The sequence below is a fragment of the Quercus lobata genome, chromosome 5, assembly GCF_001633185.2.
Source record: "Quercus lobata isolate SW786 chromosome 5, ValleyOak3.0 Primary Assembly, whole genome shotgun sequence".
Taxonomy (NCBI): Eukaryota; Viridiplantae; Streptophyta; class Magnoliopsida; order Fagales; family Fagaceae; genus Quercus; species Quercus lobata.
Window position 1 is genome coordinate 46,157,044 of NC_044908.1, and position 27,239 is coordinate 46,184,282.

The 27,239-nt window shown below is 31.8% G+C and overlaps 3 pseudogenes; 1 reads left to right on the top strand and 2 right to left on the bottom strand.

The window, feature by feature from the left end:
• Nucleotides 1-931: 931 nt before the first annotated feature.
• On the bottom strand, nucleotides 932-9,826 carry LOC115990568 (annotated as a pseudogene).
• A 1,257-nt stretch (nucleotides 9,827-11,083) lies between these two features.
• Nucleotides 11,084-22,933, top strand: LOC115990569 (annotated as a pseudogene).
• A 3,112-nt stretch (nucleotides 22,934-26,045) lies between these two features.
• On the bottom strand, nucleotides 26,046-27,184 carry LOC115990570 (annotated as a pseudogene).
• Nucleotides 27,185-27,239: the final 55 nt, after the last annotated feature.

Consider the following 27,239-nt stretch of genomic DNA (forward strand, 5'->3'; position numbering starts at 1 on the left):
TAATTCTGAAAATAAATATAAACCATTATTATTAGAATAAATATTATTTTTAGAAATAGTTATTGTCTCTTTTGACAATTTTGAACTTTAATTATTGAACATTGGATTTTAGTAATGGATTCATGTGGAAAACTATTAATTCTCTATTTTTAATTTTGATATAAAAAGAGATAAAGAATCTATTCACCATCAATGTGATTGGGAGATTGAAAATTTTTACACTCTTAAACTACCACAAACAATGTAAAATGTACAAACATAGTTCACAACATTCGAAAAGAGAACAATTTTTTTAAAAATAATTTTGATTCATTAAAGTTTTGGGTCTTGATAAAAATTTTTACATTGTAAACAAATAAACAATGGCCAATAGAGGCCTTAATTTTTTTTTTTTTTTTTTTTTTTTCTTACTACATAGAGGGCTTTCTTTTTTTCTTTTTTCTTTTTTATTTTTCTATATACTACAAGAAAAATAAATATAACATTTTATATTGTATTGAAGACCTTTTTCCATTTGGGGGCTTTAGGTCATTACCTAAATGGCATAACTGCATAAGGCTTTGATACTTTCCATTTTTGAAAAACTTATTCAATATAGTGGAGAATAAATAAGAGCATTACACTTACACGCATGGTGATAAAATTTTCTCTTTTTCATTAAAAAAAAAGACAAAAATAGAAAGGGTAATTGCAATAAAATTAAGGGGTAAATATGAGTAAACCAAATGAATCTTGTATGAATTTATTGTCATTATAACTCACACTGGAAGGCTTCTTTATTTTCCTTTTACAAACAAACAACCCTTCATATTTTTTATTCAACTCTTAAATCTAAGAACACAACCAAAAAGTTCTAATAAGCAACAAAAAGCAACTTAAACCAAGTAATGAAATGACTTCTACAAGTAATTTCAACCGAATATATTAACATTTAAAGATCCCTCTCATCTTCTTCATGATCCATCAATTTCCATGAACCGTCCTCTAGTTGAACCATACCCTTGTTCTTCACACAAAACCATGAAGCCGGAATAAGATACTCATCCTTCAAACCATCTATCATCTTGTTCACGAGTGCAATATCACGAGGAACTTCCAACCTGAACCCTCCTCGAGTCCCTAGTGTTCCTGCAACTCCATGCAGGTAACCCTCCAAGTCATGCCAAGTTGATAAATTTCCAGGACTCTTCAAGTAACTCGAATTGCGAGTATCTATTTCCAACTCTTCTCCAACATCAGAGTAGCCTATAAATGGATATTTCGGAACAATATCTGGAGCATTACGTATACGCAAGACTCGAAGATCCTTATGTTCAGAGAAATTTTTCTTGAAGCCGGAGTCTCCCACATGAGGGCTGGCAAATACTATTGCTGTCACTGGAAAAGATTTCCCTGGCTGGTCTTTGGGCTTGTTAAATCCATTGGCAACTATGTCAATCGCATTTAGAGTTGCAAGTGCTGCTCCCAAGCTGTGGCCAGTAACAGTTATACTGATTTCCTCATTTTGGAATTCTTCAACTAGTCTATTAAGCTCACTAAGTACCTGGATGACAAAAAACCAAAAAAAAAAAAGGCAAATAAAATTTTAATTATCATATTTAAACCTTGAATTTGGTCGAACCTTATTTTAATTACTATTTTCTTAACATTTTTCCATCTACTATATTTTGTCAATAAGACATTCACCCTGTTTTTTACATAGATAAAATATGATTGAAACATATGGTATTAATTCTATAATAATTATTTTATGCAATGAAGTTAAGACAACAATTAATTAGTTCTTTTATGTAAGCAAAATTTAAATATAAAATTTTTATTCGAAAATAAGACACTTCACAAGTTATATAAACTCCGCACTTGCCTACCCGACTAGCCTGGAAGCAATTCAATTTACCCTCTGAATTAAATTATAAACTTATAATAGACAAATAAAGTATCAAAATATACCTGGTTTCTGGCACTAGTCTTATTGAAGGGTGAACGGGAGTCATCAGAAGTGTAGATGGAATGCCAACCATGGTGCACCTTAGGATCATGCTCAGCTCCAAGTAAATTGGAAGCTGAAACCAAATTAAATTCTAGATCATCAATCCACTCCAGGGCTTGTATGGTTCCTCTCCAAGCAATCACAATATCTCTCCTTCCTAACTCGGCCTTCCCTTCATCTGTAGCTACCGCGACGTACCCAATCCAATTCGATTCCTTGCTCCATGCCTCCCTTGATAATGACTTCACGATAAAGGCATTGGGGATTTTGATATTTGATGTTGCATACAAGAACTTGGTCACTTGGTATTTGAAAGGATTGCCATTCTCTAAGCCCACCTTAGAGAAGAAATCCTTTTTCGCATACCGGCTACTTCCTGCATACCTAGATATTTTCTCTCTATCAAAGGCATCATATGTAGCTTCAGCCATTTCTCCATAATGTATTATGTATTGGCGAAGATCAATGTCGAGGGGTTCCAACAAATTCTCCCAGCAGTCATTTTGACCACTAAGATGCTTCCACATTTTGGCTATGCTATCCTTTGCTCTCTTCATGTTTAGCTACACTTTGTAAGGATGTACTACTAAAGCATGCTTTATATAGCCGTCTGTGAAATCAAAGACCGCGTTTGAAATACAGAGCCAAATTTGGATCAACATCAACTTCATCATCTCTGACGTTTTCTTCCTTTGAATCTACAACTAAAATTAAATATTATAGATTGTAAGAATGAAGTTTGCCTTTGTTTAGCAACCTTGTGCGGATATTTTGATTGTAATCTACAACTAAAATTTAATAGTAGGCTGAAAACGATGATAAATTCTTGTGCGGATTATTATTATTATTTTTATCTATGGCACTTAAGACTGGTCAAATCTGCTCTATTTGTGCAATAACTTCCAAATTATAAATCGTTATTACTGAGCGATATCATTAAGTTAACTAAAAACAGATACATGTTAGGTAGCGACACCATTAACTTAAATAATCTTTCGCAAATGAAAATTAATTTTTCAAATTCTCTTCTTACCACTGCAAAATGCAAATGATATATATAAAACGTAAATCTTATAAATAATTCTGGGTCAACAGATACAACCTAATCCCACCTCAAAGAACTTGTCAAATACTCATATGGCTCATATGGTACATCGATCTCATGTGTACTATTGTCTTAATAATACTTTATGCTATGTTTTTTTATAGATACAATAGAATTTTAACCTATAGTTTTATGATGATCACTCTTCATCATCAGATCAAGACAGTAATTTTTTTCTTTAGAGAGTTTCACAATCTATGACGTCCGTTATTAATAACATCTCTTTATCATCGGGCTAAGATATCAATTGGTTTTTGGTGTAGGCAGAAATTAAACCTCAAATTTTTTATTCAACCATCACAGACTTTACTAATTGAGTTGACAGGAACCCACAAGCCAAGACAATAATTGGACATAACAATATCATTAAATTCAAAAAATAATTGTTAAAAGCTTTATAACTCAACTGCTTCATACCTCCTAAATTTAGTTACAAAATTAGTTGTAGCCGTAAACTACAACCTTACTTAATATCTATTTATTAAATTTAAATTTTGATAAATAAATCGTTGGATTACATCTTCTTTTTATATCCCTCATACTTGCAAAATTTTTAGAAAATTAAAAATAAATAGCTACGTCATCAATCGATTGTTTAAATTGTAAGTTTTTTTAATTTAAAATTATACATAAAATATAAGCTTATAAATCATATAGTAAATAACATATGATTGGCGCAAAAGTTAACATGTGTATTAAGAGGGCCAAAATGGGCATTTGCCCCTTTCACCCAAAACAAATGGCAAAATGCATCTATTCTGAAACTATCTAACAAAATAACCCTGTTTTGAAACTCGATTTAAAAAAAAAAAAAAAAATCAATTTTCAATATATATGAAAAAAAAAAAAAAAAAAAAAAAAAAAAAAAAACCTCGATTTAATGAAAATCAAGTTATTTGCAAAATGTTACATGGAACTCGAGTTCCATGTTTTTTTTTTTTTTTTTTTTAAGTTTTTTGCCTATAACTCAATTTTCTAAAAATCGAATTTTTCATTGAAACTCGATTTTTAAAAAATCAAGTTTAAAATAGGAGCATATGACAAAATAGTTTCAAAGCAGAGGCATTTTGTTAATTGTTTTGAACAAAATGGGAAAATGCCCATTCTGGCCATATAAAAAGTGTAAAGAACATGCAATTTAATAATTAGATTTTCAAAATATATAGTAATGTTTATTTTACTAAATAAAATTGTAATCTTATGCTACAACTAAATTTGTAACTAAATTTTTTTCCTTAATTTAATGCTTCAAGAAACGTGCTCATATTTCTTTTTTCTTTTTTCTTTTTTTATAAAACACAAACATACAATTTTTTTTTTAATAACACACAAACATACAATAACACACCAACTCCAAAATTGCTAGCGGCAGTTAGAGTAGCGAAGCTGTTGATATACTCACGCACACCAAGCAAACTAGCCAATGTGGGAAAAAGCCCACACACGTTTTTTTTTTTTTTTTTTAATAAAAAACAAACATACAACAACACGCCAACTCTAAAACTGCTAACAGCAATTAGAGTCGCAGAACTGTTGATATACTCATGCACACCAAGCAAATTAGGCAATGTGGGACAAACCCCACGCACATATTTTTTATTTGATAACACACAAACATACAACAACACGCGAACTCCAAAACGTGCTCATATTTCTTCAAGATAGCATGCGCCACTGAGATTCCCAAGGTTGACGGTAATATTAAATCTTGCAATTAACTTGTAAGCACGGCAGAGTTGTTAATCCAAGTTAGTTGACGATGACTGCCTATATTATTGGCTTATTGGAAGGCCTTCCCACCTTTTTTCACCTAATTTTTTATGGAGCCCAGAAAGCCCTTCCCCACGAGAAAAATATTTTATGTTGATCGATCAAGGTACAATAAACCATGGGGCTATCAAATTATTTAATTTATTCATTAGCGTACAAAACAAAACAAGGAAAAAGGCTTTTTCTTTTCAAAATATATAGTTAGATCATTGAGTTAATTTTAACAAAATAGGAAAACAATTAAAAAAAAAATTTATGTAAACGAGTAGCAATGCATTAAATAAGAATAAGTCAGAATAGTCGAATTGATTGGGATCACGATTTTCCTGACATGATATAAGCCCCAATTGGATTAGTACAATGATTATTAAATATAAATTCAATGGTCACTGTACTTTTAAATAATGAAATAGTATGTCATACATTTAAAAAACTATAGTAAATGTGTTTAGGTGAACTTAAGATATCTATAACGAATTATATTGCGAGTATCCTTTGTATTATACTTTTCAACTCGAGAGAAGCCAGTGTATTATTCAAAGTAAGGAGTAGGTGAAATTTCATGCATGAAACCTGATCAAGGGATGAAGAGATGTCAGTGTGAAAACAATGGTTCATAGGTACTGAAAGGAAGATTTCCATGGTCAGATTTTTTAAGACATGGTCAAACATGTTTCATTTATGTTTGCATCTTCACTCCAGACTAGACGCAGACAGCGGAACTACCTATTCTCGATGACAAATATTGATTGTTAAGTTTTTCTTGCAGGTTCATCTAAACCACCTCAAGACATAAGCAGTCTGGCTTTGAAGTTATGGAAAGAACATATGTGGAAAATATGAAGATGTTTGAGGATCTCGTAGAAATAATTCATCTTTTACTTCTAAGTTTATCCACTTCATGTATGTATTCAAACCACCAACTAAACCAATCTGACGGGTGTTTTCTTTAAGCTTAGTTTGAGTCGGGTTTCGATGACTAAATTTTCAGCCCAAGTAATAAGATCAATTTGATTATAAAAACAAAAAGGAAAAAAGTTATTTTGTTTCCTAAACTTTAGGAAAAGTTTTGTTTTTTCATTTCTAAATTTTAAAAAATTCTTTTTTTCATCCCCAAACCAATCCAAAATTATCACAACCCAACTCAATCCCTATGGTTGGATCAGTTTAGATTTTAGAACTAACACGAGATTTTTCAACCCAACAATGCCCAAATTTGGGTTGAAAAATACCCCTAACCGAACCCAACTCAATTTACGAACAAAAATTTCTGTAGCATGCAGGCCAGAAAGTTGATATGACATTGGTTATTAGGTCATCAACATCAAGTTGTATTGAATAAAAAAATGAAGGGTTCTCAGCTAACTTCTTGTTTCTGAGACTCATCAAGCTTCTTGCATCTCTGTCTTTCATAGCTTTTTTTTTTTTTCATTTTTGAACACCAATAATAATTATAATCTAGAAAAAGATAATCCACATTTTTTCAGCTCCTTACTTGTGTACTACTCTACTCATAAACTCGGACTGATTTATGTGAGACCCCAGACTTATCTGTAATATCTGCTTCAACAGCTTGTGCAATAGTTACTCTTCTTTATAAGGGCAACATGTGAGCTTTGTTCACGAGGTACAAGTCCATGAATATTCCCTTCTTCAACATGGATGACTGAATATTCTTCATCAGGTTGACGAGAGATATAGTGATTTGTGCTAAACAACATGTTCGATCTAACATGTTTCCGAGGTTTCTCACATTCATATTGCGTCTCATTTTGTAGCCAAAAAAAAATCTTCAAGACATAACAATCCCATGTCCCCATCCTCCTTAGGTTTATTTATAAAATCCTTTCGAACACTAAAGCCGATTGACCCAGCATATTCGTTATAGAATAAGTATGCATGATTTTATGATTCAAATCTCATGTTAATTTTTAGCACCAAATTCGATATGTTATCCTCAGCCCCCAATTCATGCTCACTCCATTACATGAATACGATAATATCCACATCTGTGAAGAAAGGTTTTTTGCCAATTAGTTCTAACAAATTCCACACATCAGTAAAGAAACGGAAAATTCAATTTTTTTATTTATTTTTTATTTTTTTTGTTAATAATTGATCAATAGTTAGGAGTGGTGAAATTTGAACCTGAATATCTCCGTTAAAAATGCAAAATGATGCAAGCAGTTGAACTACAAGAAAAAGACAATAATAAATTTGATATTAATTTGGCATAAAATTAAAATACTTCATGCAAGTAATCATTGTAATTGAATCAATGCTATATTAAATTTTCCTAGAATGATAGGATAAAAAATAATTAGAGAAACCTTTAACAGAATTGTCTCATCCAAATGACTCCATAATCAAAATAATCTTACTTTCTTAACTTAGGACTCTTGTATTTAAATCCTTTATAATTTTTTTCTCAATTGGTTTAGAAATATATACTTACTAAATATACCCCACCCCAATCCCCTTGAGCCCTGGAGCTCAAACCGAAACCCCCCATACCCTATGCATGGGGAAGGTACCATCTGGGCTACCGGTGGTTAGTTAAATCCTTTACCAATATGATACTACCATTTGAGGTTTAAGTGTATGTTCAATAATATCATGCATTTTGAGAACTATTGATACAACCATGTTTGTCATTAGGCTAGCTCTAGAAGATGAACACACTCATACATGAACATATGATTTCAATGTTTTTTCGATGTTCATTTTTTTTGTGGCTAGCTCATGACACTCCTGGCTGCGTCAATAGTTCTGAAATGCATAATATGATTAAATATATACTTAAGCCTCAAATTGTGATGAATAGAAAATTATGACACTAAACCCAAAAAAAAAAAAAAAAACAAACAAACAAACAAACAAACCTCATGCATACGCAGAGATAAGGCTAGTATAAAAATATATATATAGATATATATAGATATATATATATATATATATATATAGATATATATATTGATGATTAAAACAAAGTAGGCATGAAAGTTGGAAACCAAGTTCATCATTGCCAAGTCCATACTTCTATATTACGTCCATGCTTACATTATATATGCCTAATCTGTCAGAGCATTCACATCAAGAATGCTAAAAAACATATAGTTTTTAGCAATTCAAAACACTACTTTATCTATTTTAATACCACACTTTGCAAGATACCAAATATCAAAGGTTTTATATTTTTTCAACTTCATTAAAATATTATTTCTTTATTATTTTTATTTTTATTTTATTCTCAATACACCTCTCTCTTTCTCTATGTATCTCTCTTCTCCTAAACAAAAACAACCAACCCACCACTCATAGCCACCACCATCATTAGAAAATCCAAGCCACTACAAAATCGAAACCTACTACAAAGTTGTAATCACCAAAACCCAACCCACTACAAAACCAAAACCTACTACCACTACCCACACCCACTGCCACCAACGACCACCGCCCACAACCACCACCACCCACAACATCAAAGCCCAACCACTAAAATCACAAACAAGTCACAAACCCAAATCCAAATCACAAACCCGAAACCAAATCACAAACTCAAACCCACAATCATCGAACCTTTTGACACCCTATTTTGCAACCCGTATTTAATCTCACATGAAGGGTAAAAGGGTAATTTCACATTGAAAATATGCATCTTGATTCTGGTCATTAGATCCTTAATCTCATTTCACCAAAATGATCTTGATGTTGTAACGATCAAATCAATTGGTCATAAGCCCTAATCGGACCATTAGATTGAAAGTTATCATCAAATCAAGTTTTAATGGCTGAGATGTACTATTACAAATTGAGTCTGACTATATGTGATTATGAACAATTGATTTCAATTGGTTATAAATATAATCAATTTGAGATCGATGATGTGTCATAATTTGATTGGTTATGACTACATTTTATGGTAGAGTTGCATACACCTAATTAACTAGATAGTTAAACATTAATTATTCAATGAGTAATTTGTGCAATTATCTTTTAATTAGAGTAAATTTAGAGTCAATTAATTCTGAAATTGGAGTGATTGGAGCCATTTAATGTTAATTGGGAGCTAATTTGGGACCTATTAATGTTAATTGTGCTGAAACTATTTTCTAACAAATGACCTCTACTTACCATTTCATTGATATCTCTCAGAATATTTTGAATTTGTGAATGAGGTTATTTTTTCCAGAAACTAGACGTCCAGGGCTTCAATTTGAGCACAAGAATGAGACAATTCCAATCAAAATTGAGGCAGATATGATTTTTCAAAGTTGGCTCTATAGGCTGTGACAGCAGTTACGGAAAAACCGAATTTTAGCTTACTCCTCACTCCTACCAATCTTTCCATTTAATACACCAGATTTCCCTAAAGGCTAAAATGAGATCTAGATTCATGATTCCTTGTCAACTCTCATTAAATGGCCTTTCATTCATATTTTCTCCGCCACTACTATATAAACCCCACTCTCCTTCATTCTAAGACACAAAAAATCCCCCTCTCTTCTCTTCTCTTGAGTTCTAGTGAAGTTGAGTAGTATTGTCATATCTTGGTCTTCCTGAGACTCAAGGTATTGAGTGAGACTCACTCTCCCTTTCCTAGTTCTTCTTTTCCTCCACCCTTAAGACCTCCATCAAGAATCTCCTCCTCCATTACATGGATTTTGCATAAAGGTATAATCCCCTTCCCTAACTGTTTGCTTATATTGCCATGATGAGAATTTAAGATTAAAGCATGATAATTCTCTTCAATATGTTTGAATGTTCTTAATTGTTCTTATGTATTCTTCACATGTTTTTAGTTGTTCATCACATATTCATGCATATCACTAGATTTAATTTTAAATCCACATCAAAAATATGAAAAATATGTTTGTTTAGTAATTCTTTCAAATCCTTAAATCTAGGTTATCACTATCCACACACATTCACTAGAGTTCATTTTTTAATCCAAACATCATGCTTAATAAATTGAATTAGGGTTTATCACATGCACACACATTAAATTCAACATACAAATTGATTGACATATTGGATGATGTGATATGAATGTTGGCCACCATAGTCTAGAAGACTGGTTTCACTGGGCAAGGTGGGTGCCTAACACCTTCTCATCTTGTAACATAGTCTCCGAGCTTAGATCAAGGGTTAGTAGATCAAATACTTATCCATGTAATTTTTGATTTTTAGATTGTAATTAGGAAATAAAGCCATGTACTTTATCTTAGATTGTATCTAGGACCAAAGTCATGTAATTTTCTTATGATCAATGTAAATTCAATTTCAAATTAATAAAATGAGGAATTTTTCATTCATGATTTTCTTATTTTTTCCAATAATTAAATAAGTGGCAGCTCCATTGTAAAACCCTTAATCTAAAGGGAAAAATATAACTAGTCGAATCTCCATTTTGAGAGACAATAACACGACTCCACCCATTCACGTGGGTTTGACCCAACACATTTCAAATGAAAACGGGCCGGAGGCGCGGTCTCTCACAGAACCACGAAGAAAAAATTTCACAAACTCAATCACAACCAAATCACAAACTCAAACTCACAACTATCGAACCATCAAGAACAAATTTTACAAACTCAGACCCACGAAGAACAGAAAAACAAAAACAAAAATAAAAACATCAAAACCTACGAAGCACCACAGTGAGAGAGAGAGGCATGAGCAAGAGAGAACTGATTGGTCGACAACAAGTGGTGAGGTCCATTGGAGGCATCAAAATATGGCATCTCTACCAGATTTGAGTTTAGAATTTAGGTGCTTCGAGTGGACCAGAACTGTGAGAAGATTAAGAGAGATAGAGGCACGAGTTGAGAGGAATAGGCGTGGGTTGAGGTAGAACCAAAAAAAGAAAAGGAGAGGAGGCAGCTTGTGAGAAAGAGAGAAACAAGAAAAGGGCACATATGTGAGGATTAAACAAATAATATTTGGTTTTGACACTCAGCTGCAGCGAGCTGCTAGAGATGGTAGCTCATTGTAGTTGAGTGTCAAAAATCTTAGCATTTGACATGTTTGATGTAGAAGGTATTTTTGTGTGTTGGTTGTTAAATTAGCATTTTTTTGCATTTTAGCATTCTTAATGTGAATGTTCTCACTGAAACAAATTGGAGTTTTTTGAGCCAAAAAGTGGCCAAAACAGTAGAACTGAATCTGGTCGGAGAGAGATGCGAAATGTAATTATGAAATTTGGCTAGAAATAGGAAATGGTGGAGGAAGATCTGTGGGAGAGTCATGTGAATTCTAGTTATTGTATTTGGCTAGAAGTTGAAGGTGATCCAAAAGTAGTTTTTGGCCATGTTTAGTGGGAAGTTTTCATTTTCTAGTGGGAATAGGAAGTTTCATCAAATGGTTTTTTTCTTTCCTTTTTTTGAAAACATCAATGTTGGTTTATAGATATCTTGTAGCAGATTGGCTTCTTTTTTTTATTCTATTTTTGTTTTGGTAATTCGGATAATTGTGTGTTTTAATTGTGGAGCCTATTTTTGAGGGTGTGGGAGGAGAACACGAGTGGGAAAAAATTAACTGGAGTTGGGTGTTTTTTTTTTTTTTTTTAGTAATACTAAGATCACAATTTTGCAATAATTTATCCACATGGTAAGTTATAGACATTTTTACTCCTCTATTCACAACTTTCCATGTGGATAAGTTGTGGCAAAAGTTATGACAAAATTTGTGGTCCTAGAATTTTTTTTTTCTACATTGAATTGTTAAATTTAAATTGCTTGTATACCCTCAAGTAATTTAAATTACTTGCTTAAAGAAAAGATTATGGGTGATTTAGAGATTTGAGATATGAGGTGACTAATCATTAGAAACCTCTTAATATATAGAGATTGAAATAAATAAATAAAAACATAAATGATGGGATAAGAATAAGTTTTTTTTTTTTTTTTTGGATAGAATTATTGAAATGGAATTTTTTTTTTTTTCTAAGAAAGTGAGGAAAAAAAAGGAGAGGAGATTTCATAAGAGGTTTCTGTCTTGAAAAAAGAGAATTAAAAAAAAATAATAAAAATAAAAGAGGTAGGTTTTTGTGGGAAGGATAAGGGTTTTTTTTTTCTTTTTCTTTTTTTTTTCAACTTACTTTTTTTTTCTTTTCGATAAATACGGTTGTTTTAAAGATATGGGTTTGTGAGAGAGTGATTCTATTTTATAGGTAATGTAGTGGTTTAGCCCTTTAGTTTTTTATTTTTTTTGTTTTTTTTTTATTTTTTTTATTTTAAAGGTAAGTCATGTAAAACAAATTGCCAATTTAGTAGGATTGCACGTTTCTTTGTGGTTAAGGAATGAGGCCAGTAGTTTTCTTTTTGAAAAAAATAAAATTTTGGACCAAATAGTTGGCAATAGTAACTTATAGTTATAGACAATGTCCTAATTTTTAGCAATTTTAGAGTCCATGGCTTGGAAGCCAGCTTGAAGTCCATAGCTTGGAATCCACAGCTTAGAAATACCTTAAATAGTAATATAGACTAGCATTTTCTTTTTCTTTTCTTTTTTTTTTTTTAAATTGAAATAATGTTCATATCAATTTTCTAACCCCAAAAAAAAATTGTTAATTTAAGGAAAAAAAAATGTATCTCTCTCATTTTTTATTTCTCTTTTACCTTTTTATTTTTTTGTACGTATTTAACTCTATCAAAAAATAAAACCAAATTAGAAAGAATAAGGAAAGGTGGTGCCTAATTTTATGGGATATAGAGAAACATGGTTAAAAATAAATAAATAAATAAATAAATAAATCTTTTTTTATTTTAAATTTACCTAAAATTTAGGGGTTTTATTTAAAATCCACATCTTAGAGTCCATGACTTAAATGGCTTAGAAGCCCCTTAAATTATAGTATAGATGATTCCAGATTTGAGTCCAAAATTTTATAAATATCATGAGTAACTTTGGGCCGGGTAAAAAGAAAGGAAATAAAATTATTATTAATTAGAGGGCTTTTGTCTGGTCAAAACTATAGGCTATTGTGCTTTTGACGTGCTTAGTCTCATCAAAGGTTATTTTTTTCTTGTACCCTTTTATTCATCTATAAATACTATACAATTGAATCTTTTAATTAGTGGTTGACTTCCTCATATTATGCCACGTAAGCTTAGGATCCTCCACAATTTTCCATACTAGTCGAAAACCCGTGTAATGTACGGGAACTTACCTATTTATAATAGACTAAAATAATTTTATAAAATTTTAAATTGATTATGAAACTATACTATTGCGTGAATTGCTCCTATCTTTTTGAGTTACAATTTGATGAATAAGCCAAATTTAGATATTGAAAAAAAAATAACTAAAAAGTTCTAATGTTAAAATGTTCGAAAGGGGGAAAAAATCATAAAATTTACTTGGACTGCCTAGAAATTATTGAAACAAAACAAAATATATATGACTACCAAATAGAAAAATATAAAAGAAAGATCAGTTGAAATTTGCTAAACTGTTTCAAATATTGCAAAAAATTGAACCCAAAAATTTAGATGGTCAAACTTTCAAAAGACGATAAAATTAAAAATCAAAACATTCAGAACCTACAAATTATAAAAACAAAACAAAACAAAAAAAAATCATTATTGCGAGATAATTTTAGTAAGGATGGAAAGCCTTTCTAAGTTTTTTTTATCTAATTCTTCCTAATTGATGAAAAATTTGGTTCAAACATTTTCGAACACTTTGAAGGTGCAAATAATATAGGCTTCCAACATAATCTTTAATTAATAAACAAAGAAGCATGACACCATAAGAGAAAACATAAGATAACATATAGTGCATATGCCTTACTCCACAGCTGTGAGAAAATATCCACACAAAAGGAATTGAAAACTTGTACATACGTCTCCATAAGGTAAAGCTTAAGGTTATATAATCTAAAATAATATAGAATATAGCATCTTTGAACCACACAAAAAGTTAGCAAACTTACTACAATACTTGTAGTTATACTATATATTGTAAAGTACTACTCCATGCAAAACAAAAGCAAAAAAAAAAAAAACTAATTCACAAAAAAGAGAAAAAGCAATAACAAGCGTAACAAAGAAATTGAAGTTTAGGGTTTTCTCTCTTAGTGGAGACGGACAGAGGAGATTGCTTTAGGGTTTTCAAATATTTTGTCTCTTATATATATATATATATATATATATATATAAGAGACTCTTGTTAGGACTCTCTCTCACTATTTAGTTTTAAAAATTAAAATTTTTTTAAATTAAAATGATGATGTGGAAAATGGTGGGAGTTTCAAAGGTTTCGATTTTATATATATATATATATATATATATAGATTATTTTAATTTTTATAAAATTATTTAAAATTTTAAACTAAATACCACAAAATCTTTTGAAAATATCGACTACAAGTTTTGTCTTTGAAACATCGACCCTCCCAAAATTAAAAACCCTAAATATCCTAACATTAGGCTCAATTGAAAACCTTAGGCTTTGGTCATAATCATTTGAATCAAAGCCACCAAGTACCACTGCATTTGCTCTAATTTTGATTCAAAGAGCGAAAAGAATACAAATTGGCTGTATGAGCTACAATACTTATTTAATTCCTCTTACTATGTTCCTTTGGTCATCTCAAAAAGATATACGTATGAATCTGTAAGGTTAAATTTATTAAACCATTTTGTTGACTTTATTCCGTACCAAATTTGCTTTTATTTCAGCAATTAGTAACCCTGTATTTAGGTGGGTTTGTTGTAAGGGTAGTGAGTGAGATAGAGTGTTGAATGCTCAAGAGTGTGCAAGAAAACAGAGTCTCGCAGCTGGATCTCGCGGGTGACTCATGGTTTCAAGCCGCCAAAAACAGCACACATGCCAAGCATGCTAGAAGTTGTAGCGTCATGCTAACTGGAGCACTACAGGACAAAATAGGACAACTGGCCATTCTGTTATCGCGCGGCTGGATCTCGCAACTCAGTCAAGCCGCGAGGCCAAGCCGTGAGACACCCTTGTTTTGAAAAACCTGACGTTTCACATTCCATTCTCACCCCAGTATAAATACCCTTTATACCCACAAAAGAAAGAGAGCTTCCAGAGAGAATTTTGAGAGAGAAACCCTAGAGTAAAACAAGATTGATTCATCTACAATCTTTACATAAAAGTCTCTTCAAATTTCTCAACTCTCTTCCTCTCCATTGTTAAACCCTTGAGAGGCATTTTACCAAAACCTTTTCTTACCATATCTATTACTGTGAGAGGGCTGTTTGGTGTTCTAGGAAACAGTTAGGAAGGAACCAATTTACATTGGTTGATGCTATGGTCAAGTAGCGGAATCCGGAAAGCTAGAAAATAAATAGTTTCGGCGCAATCTTGTTGGAGCAAGAAGCTTGGAAGGTTTAGGTACACTAGATAGGTTAGGCTTAGAGGGTCTATTACTGTTCATGTATCCCAACTACATTTTCTAGTGGATTGTTTACCGCTTGGAGGGCGACGGAGAGGTTTTACGCCAAGGGCTTCGGTTTCCTTTTCGATAACACATCGTGTGTTGTCCTTGTGTTTGCATTTCTCTTCCCTTTATCTTTGCCTTTTATTTTCTGCTGTGGATGTGATTTTAATTGGCATAGATTGTTTACCAATTCTGTATTAAGCTTTTGTTCATGTTCTGCACATTAATTGTTTGATATAAAGCTTGAATTGATAATTTGTAAATTAGAGGTCTAAACATTAAAGGGTGTTTTTACACTATTTGAACTTTCAGAATTTATCAACTTCCTGAATTAGGGGTTATTAGCCTTGCATATTGAATCAATTTATCATGTCGAATCCCTTTGCATATTGAACCAAGTTATTTGATTTCATTCTAATTGTATAATTGTGATATGAATGCTTAATTGGTTCTCATGACAAGACTTTATGTTAATTGGTGGCTACTACCTCTTTGAGATTTGGGCAATGTTAATCTTCAGATGTGTTCCTATGTCAAGGGGATTTTTTTAATCTCTATGTGATTGGGGTTTCGTTCCTCCAATATAAGAGGTTTTTACTCAATCTCATGTGATCATTATTTTGTTTCCATCATGTGTATTTATATTTACTTCATGAGTGTAAATAAATCTCACTATAATTTCATGGAGTTTAATTGAAACCATAATATTTTAGAGAGCGCGTGATTTAAAATTATTGACCCAATAATTGCTTGGTAGGATATCTACATGTAGTATTTACGTTATTTGATATCAGAGAGGATGGGTTTATTTAAAATCGGCTTGCTGTCTCTGGACAGTTTTAGGAGTAACTTTTTTTAGTTTTCATATTCTCTTGGGACCTAATTCAATGAGTAAGGGATTAAGTTATGTGATGTAGCATGATTAATGAGTATAGTCGTAACCATTAATATTTTTTATAAAAAATAAATAAATAATTGAATTGCGAAAAGAATATCTAATATAGTCATAACCATTACAATGCTTTGATATAGCCAATGAAGAGTTCTAGGAAAAACAAGATTACGGACCAAAAAAATTCAAGAATTGTGGATAAAAGATGGTTATAGGGTTGAGTATTGCATCACAGTGTATGTTTCATACTTAAACTAATTTTTGCCTTGATATTTCATCACAGTGAGTATTGCATCACATGTTGTTACTTATGTTTGGTTTAGCTGTTGTTTGTTTTATATGGTGTTATTTGTGATTAAGATGCTAGTCTTTTCTCAAAAAAAAAAAAAGATGCTAGTCATAATTTATTTTGTCTTTATATGTTATTATGATGTTCTCTATATATCACTTTTGTTTATAATATAAATAAAGGTTGTTTAGAGAACTGTCTATAAGTGAATAAATATAGATTGAAGAATGAATTGAAGCTAACGCAAATATATGACCCAAAAAGTTAGTTTTTATTAAACCTATATGTTTTACCAATATTTAATAAAATAGAGGATTATGAGCATCATTAAGATCTAATAGGATTATTAAATAGTTGTATAACATAAGTGAAAGATAGCTTATGCACCTAAATTTTTTTTCTCTACTATCCGTTTGTTTGGTTAATGTGTTTGACCTTACTTTTATGAGATTTCAAAAATTTTAATACCAGATTTGTGGTGGAAATTGAGATTATTCTTGATTTAAAATATGTATTTGCATGATCAATTTCCTTTGTAGTTATTGTTGTGTGCATATGTTGCACATTTTGTATGACTCAAATTTATGAATTGTGTGACACTTCTTACTTTGGTCAGTCTCTATTGAGCAAATTCAACATATTGAGAATTTTACATCCATTCGAAAGGGTAAATGTGTCACTAAAGTGAATATTACCTTTCCAAGAGTATAGATAATTTATTTTAACTTTATTACTTTAGATGAATTGCACATGCAAGGCTAATTAATAATCTTTCTCTAATTGTATTTCTTACACAATTATATATGATCAAAGTCTAATTTTTAAATGGCATTATGAGATGAAGTTTGTACTTTTGAACTTCATTTTTTTTTTCCCTGTTCATTTTCAAGTTGAGGTCTCTTCATGCAAAATAAATATTTAATTTTTATTGATCAAACCCGTGTATAGTACACGTTAGCGATTAGTTTATCGAATTTTGCAATACCCTTTTAATTTATGCTTTACTTTGTGTTTATATATTTGGGTTTTTTATGCTTTACTTTGTGTTTATATTTTTGGGGCAATAGTTTATTGAAGCTAATGGTAAGCATGGCAGCGTGAGTCGGACTCATCAAAGTGTGTGCTTGCTGTTTCTATCAATGACCGTAAAGATGACCCAATATGTGTTTAGTGTAACAAATTGTTTGAGTTTATTGAATTTTTGAATTTTAAGAATGTGTGTTCTTGTTGGCAATATATTTCAATTTTTTTTTTTTTTGTGTTTGTTTTTGTTTTTTTAAATGTTATTGTTTTGGTTCCAATTGTTAGTTTATTGTGATCGGTTGAAGTTTGGAGAGTTTTTGAATGTGTAAAGGATTTCGTGCGCAAAAATGAATATTGCATTTGTAAGCATCTGTTTATCGATAGTATGTTTTGATTTCAATTGGGTTTCTTTAGCTGTTTGAAGGTTTTGGTTTGGATGGCTTGTTATGCAGCTAATAGAGTTTAATTAATGTTTCCCCAAGGGGTAGTAGAATTGATTGGGAGCCATGCCTTATGAAGAGGAGGTCACTAAATTTGAATCTCTCATTAACATCTTCTTGGGGCCAACACTCATTAAAAATAAAAATAAAAGTTCAATTAAAGTTAATAAGTTGAACAAACAATATGAGCCTTTGCGTTTTGAGTTAAATTTGGTAATGCACATTACAAATTAAGTTTGTAATTGTTCATGAAGTTTGGGACTTAAAGCATTGTACTCAACTGCCATTGTATTTACTGTTGTTTTCTGAAGAAATAATAGGCAACTTATTATTGTATATATAAATATATACATGAATAGGTTGTAATAATGATGTTTGAGTTTGGAAAATATTGTTTCATAAAGTGAAAATTCAAGTTTTGGAATTTTCTAAGTGAAAATTTGAAATTTAGCATTTTCAATCGGTTGAAACTTTGGCTTGATCAATCGAAATGGTAAGAAAATAATCTTGGAGCCTCTAGATGAATCGATCGCTACTCAATTCCTATTTGATCAATCAAAAAAAGCACTCAATCGATCAAAAGTCGTAAAACAAGATTTTCTGCAGAATTTTCTTATAATTTTTCTAAATTTTTGAAGAGGTATCAAGTTTTGCAAACGGTTTTATAAAACATTTTGACTCTCTCCATACATTCCTTTTGATAAAATATAACCCTATATGTATAAATAAAAGCTTATGTTCACTCCACAAAATAGTAAGTTAGAGAGAAACACAAGAAATTATATGATCATTCTCCAGAATTGTTATCTGTAGAACTCAACATCTTGGTTGTATCCTGGGAACAAATTTGTAATAACCTTTTAGCAACAATAGTGTGGAAGCAAATATTGTATAAGGAAAAAGATATTGTACCTCTAAGTTATCTATTTTCTATTTGTCTTTTGTGTTAACCTTATTCTTCTATTATTACTTTGTGTAATATCCCCAACACTTATATGTATCATCCTTTAAGAGAAACAGGTCCTAATATTTGTTGCAACCAGTTGATTGGCTGCACTAATTATTCCCTTGCGTATATTTGGTGATAATGTGTAATGTTTCGATTGCCAAAAGAGTAACTTGCAAGTTTCAATTATTGCCTAAATCGAAGTTTTTAACTTGAACTTGGACAATATATCCTCTTGTTTTACATGTGTATAAATTCAGATATTCCATCAATCCATTTCTATAAATATAATTAAGGCCCTTAAATCCTTTATTTTGCAGAAGTACTTCCATCATTTGCTCTGAAATTTGATGTTGTTAAAGTATTTTTTTATATTTAATTTCTTTTTCTGTTGCAATTATTAGCAGTTGCAAGAAAAACTGGTTTGGTGTGGTGAGATACGCTCTGGGACTATGAATATATGGGTACATGTTTTGGATTTCAATTTTGCTCTTACTGAAGAGACTCTTCAATATTTGTGTTCTTAATGTGTACTACATATTGAGGTTCTAGTGCAACAAACGGGGATCTTCAATGCACGATTTCTAATACTAATGGTGGTGGTCCTAGACCTGAAGATGATGCAGTTGTTGGATTGCATTTATTTACCGGACAGAAATTGGAGCTGACATCCAGGTTCAGGAAAATTGTTGCTTTCTGGGTTTTGACATCTGATTCCATGATAGGTGCTTACATCCTTGGTTACCAGTAGCTACTTTCTTCCTATGTGAATACAAATACCGATATTTCCTGAATTGTTGTCCATTGTTAGGTCTTGTACTTTGCTTACTTGCACAACAAAAGGAAATGCAAGCATGAGGTCCATTGAAGTTACTAATTCACCTGCAGGTTCTGCCTCTATTGGTTCATCAACCACATGGAATGCATGTGGTTCTGGCAATATCTTATGTTGTAAAGTGGATGGAAGTGAAATATATTCTACATTTGGAGTGTGAGTGCTCTCATAATGCACAGTTAGATTAGAAACTTGAGAATTAAGTAAATCTCCATTCAGTACTGGGATGTTATGGTGTGTACTAGCTTATTTGTCTGTGAAATAATGATTTTCTTGTTTTCCGTCTAAGAAAGGGTGTTGAAGTTGACATGTGGGATCTTGAAAACTGTACTAAAATCTAGACTTACAAACCTGTGAGCCTTTCTGTTATCTGCAAAATCTTGAGACATTTTTCCTTGCATTTATTTTAATTGCTTCTACCTCGTGCAGCCTCCTAAGACTAGTCTTGATCTCTTTACCCCAACTTGGTTTACGTCATCAACATTCCTGAGTAAGGATGATCACCGCAAAATTGTGGCTGGCACCAACAGCCATCAGGTAATCTTTCATATGGAAAATTCTTTTTTCTTTTTGGAATGAATAACTGGATACTAGAAGCTTCTGGGAATTCAACATTTTTTCAGAAAAATTTCCCACTTTCTACTGTCTTTTGAGCATGTGGTGCTTGAGGCTGACAGAATTGGGGGTTTTCGTGTACTTGAGTTCTTTTCAGTTGAGATATTATCAGATTTTATTTCACAAGAGAGAAGAGCTGTGTTCTGTTATTGATCATGAGCCATTAAACTAACAATGACTAACAATAAACCATAGATGAAATTTGTTAATTTTTTATCTCTTGTTTGGGGCTTAGAAAATGTCAATTACATTTATGTACTTGGTTGTATGATATAAATGTTATTGTCAGTTACTGTTCTTTTTAAGAAGTTGAAATGCTTTCTTAACATATTTTCCCTTGCTGATCTCTTGGAGGTTTTTATAGTTCCTAATCTCTAGTAGCTATATCGCAATTGTAATTACCCTGGCACTAAAAAAAAAATTTAATTCTTTTTGGTATCAGGTTTGCCTCTATTGTATTTCTACTCAGTGAAGACCTGTTATCTCATTTGATTTCTGGGAGACCCCTATCAAGGCAGTAGCTGAAGATTTAAATGGCTACACAGTTTATGTAGGGAATGGGTGTGGTGACCTTGCTTCTGTTGACATGCGCACAGGTGAATGTAGTTCCATCATGTAGTCACATAAAGTTGATATTCTATTTGTGTGGACGATAGATTTAACATTCTCCTATAGTGTATTCTGGTTGTGTATGTGTTCTGCTTATTTACACAATTAGTTTTCTTCAATAGAAAGTCTGTCATTGTTTTTTATTTAAAAAAAAAAAAAAAAAAAAAAAAAAAAAAAAAGTGCTTTCTGTATTGCCTGGCTCATGTAGATTGGCATTTAATATTTTAAGGTGATCAAGTTTTATATTCACAGGGGGGGTGTTGTTATATGTATTGCTAAATGCTGGCTCCACCATGTATGCTCAGGTGGGGATATATGAACTGATAGGCATACCTTGATGCTTGTTTGATCTGTGAAAAATGTTTTCCTTATGTTAGTTTTAGATCCAAAAGATGAGGCATCTAATACTTATGAACAATATGATAGTTTTCTTTTGGCTTCATCTCAATTGTTCGCTTTATGTTACATGTATCAAACACTGTGTGCTTTAAACAGCCAAGGGATCATATCAGGGAAGAGCTTGATCACCACAGGTAAACACCTAATTCAGTTTTGAGTGTTCAATGCAATAGAACCCAAGCCTTTTGTAGAGATTTATAATTTCTTATCTAAATTGTGGATTCACAATTGATTGGCATATGTCTGTTTATGTCTAGACAGAAGTCCTTTTGCACGTTGATTCAAGGAAATCACTCATTTTTAACTCTGAAAATTTAATCCGCCTTACTTAATTTAAGGTCTACTTAGGATTGTTGGTAACTATTACATGGTTTTGGATTGGCTTAATCATGTTGCATTATAGTAGATGTTAAAAATTGATATCTAGATCTTGCTAATGTTATTTTTTCATTGGTTTGTTTGAATTTTTTGAGATTTTTCTCTCTTGTGATTCCATAAATGATGAAAGCATCTTGTTACAGGGAAATTGTTGGGGTGCTTTTTGGGCAAATGTTCTGGAAGCATCAGATCTATAGCCAGGCACCAGGAGCTTCCAGTGATAGCATCATGTGGTATGTTGACGTGTTGTATTGTTTTCTCTTGTGTTAATTTGCATTGGAACTCATATGGACACAAATACTTGCACAACCCATTTGCACACACACACACACCCAGAGAGAGAGACCTATCATCTGTGTTTCCTAATGTGTGTGCATACCCTCTCTTTCCTTTGCTTTTTAGGTAACAGTAATGCATGTTCACCCTCTTTTAGGTGGTCAAACTCAAAATATTGGCTTCCTTTACAACAGTCACTATGTGGTTACGAGTTAAAAATAGGGAAGTTTACTTAGGATGGTCTTGCAATCTGGAGAAGTGAGAAAGAAGAGGAAATGTTCATCTTAGTTTATGCTGAATCACTTGCTATATTAATTACTAAGCAATAATAAGCTTTTATTATCGTATATATTTTTTGTTGGTCATTTTTTTTATGAATATTTTAATTAAAAAAAAAAGCCTGTGTGCAGTTAGCACTTAATTGTGCGTGGGATCAATTAATATTTATCAAATCATCCCTCAGCATTTTGAAGTTAAGTTGGTTGCCTTAGAACCTAATTTTCTTGACTATCAAATTTGAGAACTTGACTAATTTCTAGGACTGGACAAATCTACAGTTTTAAGATATAAAGACACGGCAATTTCTGTCTGCAGTATGTTCTTATACTTTATGATTACAAAGATTTATTGAAATTTTTTGCTGAAAGACAGGGCTGAATATATTTGCTAGTTATAAACTCTTACATGTATTTATTTCCCTTACCAGATTTACAATTTTTAATTTGTTATCACCCCTTGTTTTGGTGTCTCTGCATTGCCTTACCTAACCGTCAAAACTCTTCATTCAAACTTGAGGTCAAGAACAAATTTTGGATCCAATAGAGATGAGTGGCAGAACTGTTCTGCATTCAAAGTTAAAAAATTGATGTTTTAACCATGTAATCTTTTTTATTATTTTTTTAAAGGAATCAGTGAAGCCATTGCTGAGGGTTTAGATATTTACTTGGAGCTATTATGTTAATGGAAAATGTGGTTTTTTTCAGCTTTCATTGACACACTCAATTTATTGCAGCTAACATTCATTTAATAATATAAAAAGTGAGATGCGCAATCAGCACTATAATTTGACTTATCTCAAAGGGACATTAGTAATGTGCGTATGATGGATCCAAAGCAAGATGGTCAATCAACATGATGGCATAATATTGAAAATGTTTAGCAAGAAAGTTAAAAGGTGAATGTATAAAATTGAGGGGGAAAATGGGCATTTGCTCCTAATTTACAAATTATATAGCAAAATGTTTATGTTTTGAAACTATTTAACAAAATACCCATGTGGAATCTGACATTTCTAATGTTGAGTTCCCCTAAAATTGAGTGCATTACTCTTGTCTGCGGTGCACATGGATGCTTTGCTGGAAAGGTCTGCTTAGGGCATGGTGCACTTTGAATTTTTGGCTCGAAAGGGCTGCTGTTCAATGGAAGGTTAGCGTTCTTGAGCATGCACTGGCTATTGATCCACCGGTCTAATGACAATCCCTTATTCTTTTTTCTTTTTCTTATTTCTTTTTTTTTCTTTTTTAATGATAGAATGACAGCCCCTTGTTTTGACTATTATGTATTGAGTTTCATGGTTTGAATCCATAGCCCTGTATGGTTGACACTTTTATAGAGCTCATGCAGGGATTGTAGATTGTATTTTCATTTATTTGATTACATTAATTGCGTTTAAAACTTGTCAAGATGATTTCATCATATTTGCATAGTCAACTAATTTCCAAATGGAATATAATATATATATAAATCGACTGTTGACTTTGAGTTTTTAGAAAGTATTTGACTGTAATGAGTTGAGAGGTTTTCTTTGCTTATCTCTAAATCTATTAGAGAGTTTGTGAGAAAGAAGAGAGAGTGCATCAGGGCTTAATACAAAGAAAGTAAGAAAATAAAATCTTTTGAGTATTTTGAATTTATTGCATATGATAAAAAAGGAAACAATCATAACAATATATATACATTTAAAGCAAATAAAACATATAAGAAAAACAGTAAAACATGACATTAAAAAGGAAATAAATTTTTTTTTTTTTTTGGAGAAAAAAAAAGGTAATAAAATTGAAAATGAAAGAAATTCGACTTCTGTCCAAAGTGGCGTATGCCATAAGAAAGGTGCGCATGCTTCCTTCTACCAACGTACCTACATCTAGCCTTCAAACAGATTCCCAAAAAAAAAAAAAACACAACCAAAACATGTACACAAAAATGATAGTGCGTACGCAATTGGTTTCATACATATGAATCAAGAGGCAGATTTTAGGATTTTTACAAATTTGCAGAAAAATGAAGGAAATGAATCAAACGAACAAAGCAAAACATGTTATGGTACAGAAAATTATTTTTTGACGATAAATATTTTACTAAGGAAATCTTGAGAATTTTTGGAAAAGAATTTCCTAAGAATATAATATTTTCAAAAGAAATATCATGGTTTTTGGACAAAAGAGTTTCCTAGGAAAAATATTTGTTGAATCCCATGAGTTTTTTAGAAAAATAATTTTCTAGGAAAAAAAGATTTTTCCAAGAAAAATCACATTGGTTTCGGAAAGAATTTTGTAGGAAAAATATTGGAATGAGATTTTTAAAAGAAACCATGTCTGAAAAATATTTTCATAACATGTTTTGAAAATTTATGTGTCTATACTTAGAAAAACCTTTTTACATTTTGAGAACAAGTTTGGAAATCACTTTGAAAGATATTTTTGGATCAAGCCTTTTAATGTAGGAAAATTAATATTTAAAATGTTTGTTGTTTTGATTCATTTATTTCTTGTTTGATTGAATTTATTTATTTGCGTAGATCTTAAACAGATATATCTCTTAAATTATTAACTTCAAATCTTTGAAAGAATTCTTTTAGCTATTCGGATTTGGTTTCAGGGCTTTGTCTTTTCTTAATTATCTATTAACTACTGTCATTTCTTAGATTTCCTTAAAAAATTCAACGAAATAATTGCATTGATCAATGAACCAAATGATTAAATTTATTGTTTCTGGAAAAATGTGACATTATTTGTATTTCATTGGTCATTACAGCCATGTGATAGAATTTAATTCGGGAATTTAAGGTATAACAATTAAGGTACTATGAAATTGTACCTAAGCTTTATTTTTGGGTCATTCATTTCAAATTGGGTCATTTTGTACCAAGAGCCTTATAACTAAACTATTTAGTGTCTCTTAGTGTTCTATACAAAAACATCCAGTTCAAATCCCCCCAACCCCAAATATCAAATTATCAAATAGATTTTCATCTTGTTGAGAGACCCAACATAGGTCTCATAACCATTTTAATATGCCAAATTCTGAAGATTTTTTTTAGCTATCGAACTATCAAATTATGGAGTATCATTTTGTCAAACTATCGAGTTTATTTATTACAATGTTCAAATTTGTCTACCCCCAACTATCAAATTATCAAATAGATTTCTTTCTTGTCAAAACCTAACTTAGGTCTCACGACCACTTTAATATGCTAAATTTGAAGATTTTTATCAACTATCATGTTAATATTAGAAGAGAAGGCAATAATCCAGCTCATTTGTTAGCAAAATATGTGTTAGGTATTGGCGACTATATGACCTGGATGGAAGAAAATCCTTGCTTTTTAGAACAAGCTCTTCTCCATGATGTATCGTACATTACATGATTTTATTTAATAAAGTTTACCGTTGCCTATCAAAAAAAATAAAAAATAAAAAGTACCTGTCAGGTTTATATATTACAACGTTCATATTTTGACGTTACAACTTACAAGTAGCAGTACAGGCATTTTCACAACTATAACAAATTTAACAGGCATATGGTTAAAGTGGCCTGAAAATTTTTATTATTTATCATTACATTACTTAATACTAGCAGTAACTGTTAGGTTTATTTAATATATACAACGTTCATATTTTGATGTTACAAGTAGCAACACGCATACATTCAGCAAAAAAAAAAAAAAAAAAAAGTAGCAACACGCATACATTTTCACAACAAATATAACATATATATATATATATATAGTGAAAGAGAGACCAAGTACCATTAATTTATAGGTGATTTGATTAGTCACCATTGGAGTACCAAACCTAAACAGCTACATAGGAAGGCAACTTGGCAAGGCCACAAAGACCTTCTGGAGCACCGGAGTCTCTTTGAATCCTTATATAGCCATCCTCACCCCAATCGGCGCCCCATGAATTCTTCATTAACCAGTACTTGATACCATCATCACTCGTTCCATAACCAATTGCAGTAACAGCATGGCTTAAACTGGTCGACTCGCACTCTCCCGTTAAAACTCCGCTTTCATAAAATTGAAAGTCATGACTAGCCAAAATGCCAATTGAAACTGGCTGGGAGGCCACTGCTTGAAGTATTGCGTCCTCATTATTGCGAGTTACCATTACTAAGCTAAGAATCTTAGCTCCAATAATAGATGCCTTTTGCTGGTCACAAGTTCCATCCGATTCCCGATGTGGGTAATTTTCTTCAGTGGCTATTCCTCCATTTCGTTCTACATATCTAAAGGCATTATCCATATAACCACCCTGGCAGCCACCATTGCCATCTAACTCATTGGAACAGTCCACTAGTTGTTGTTCAGACAAAGAGATCAAGTTGCCAGTTTTGATTTGGATGGCCCCTTCTATTGCTGCCACTGCTGAAAAGGCCCAACGAGGTCCTGCGTGTATAAGAATCAATCATAAGTAAAATATTTTTATGATAACAGTAAGTACGGGAACTGAAGCTAAACTTATGAGTGTTGGGTACTGTAATCCTCTTACCACATGATCCTTTGGTCCTTTACGTTGGTAACAGCTCCTCTCTCTCTCCAATCCATAGTCGCTAGAACTTCTTCGGTAAGGGCTTCGTACCTAAACCTTGTTGCATTGAGAGAACTTGGTTGGTTGGAAATCTTGTATCCAGTATAAGAGGCAAGAAATTCTTCAGTTGTTAAGTCCGCAAATTTATTGACACCTAGCTTAAAAGTGCGATTCCCTTCATTATTAGATTTATCTATATATTCTATGTTGTCCTTAAATATATTGAAACGCTTTTCTTGCTCTATACTGTCTATATAGTTGCGTCCATGCTGAGCCATCCATTGCTCATATCTCTCATAAAGGGGGGCTTTAGGGAAATTTCGGGACATGGCTCGAGATATGAAAGTCTCAAGAATGAAAAACATGACTATGATAAGTTTTTTTCGCTGTATCAAAGCCATTTTTTACAAACCAGAAAGGGTTCTAGTATCTGTGCATCCAAACAGACAAACATTC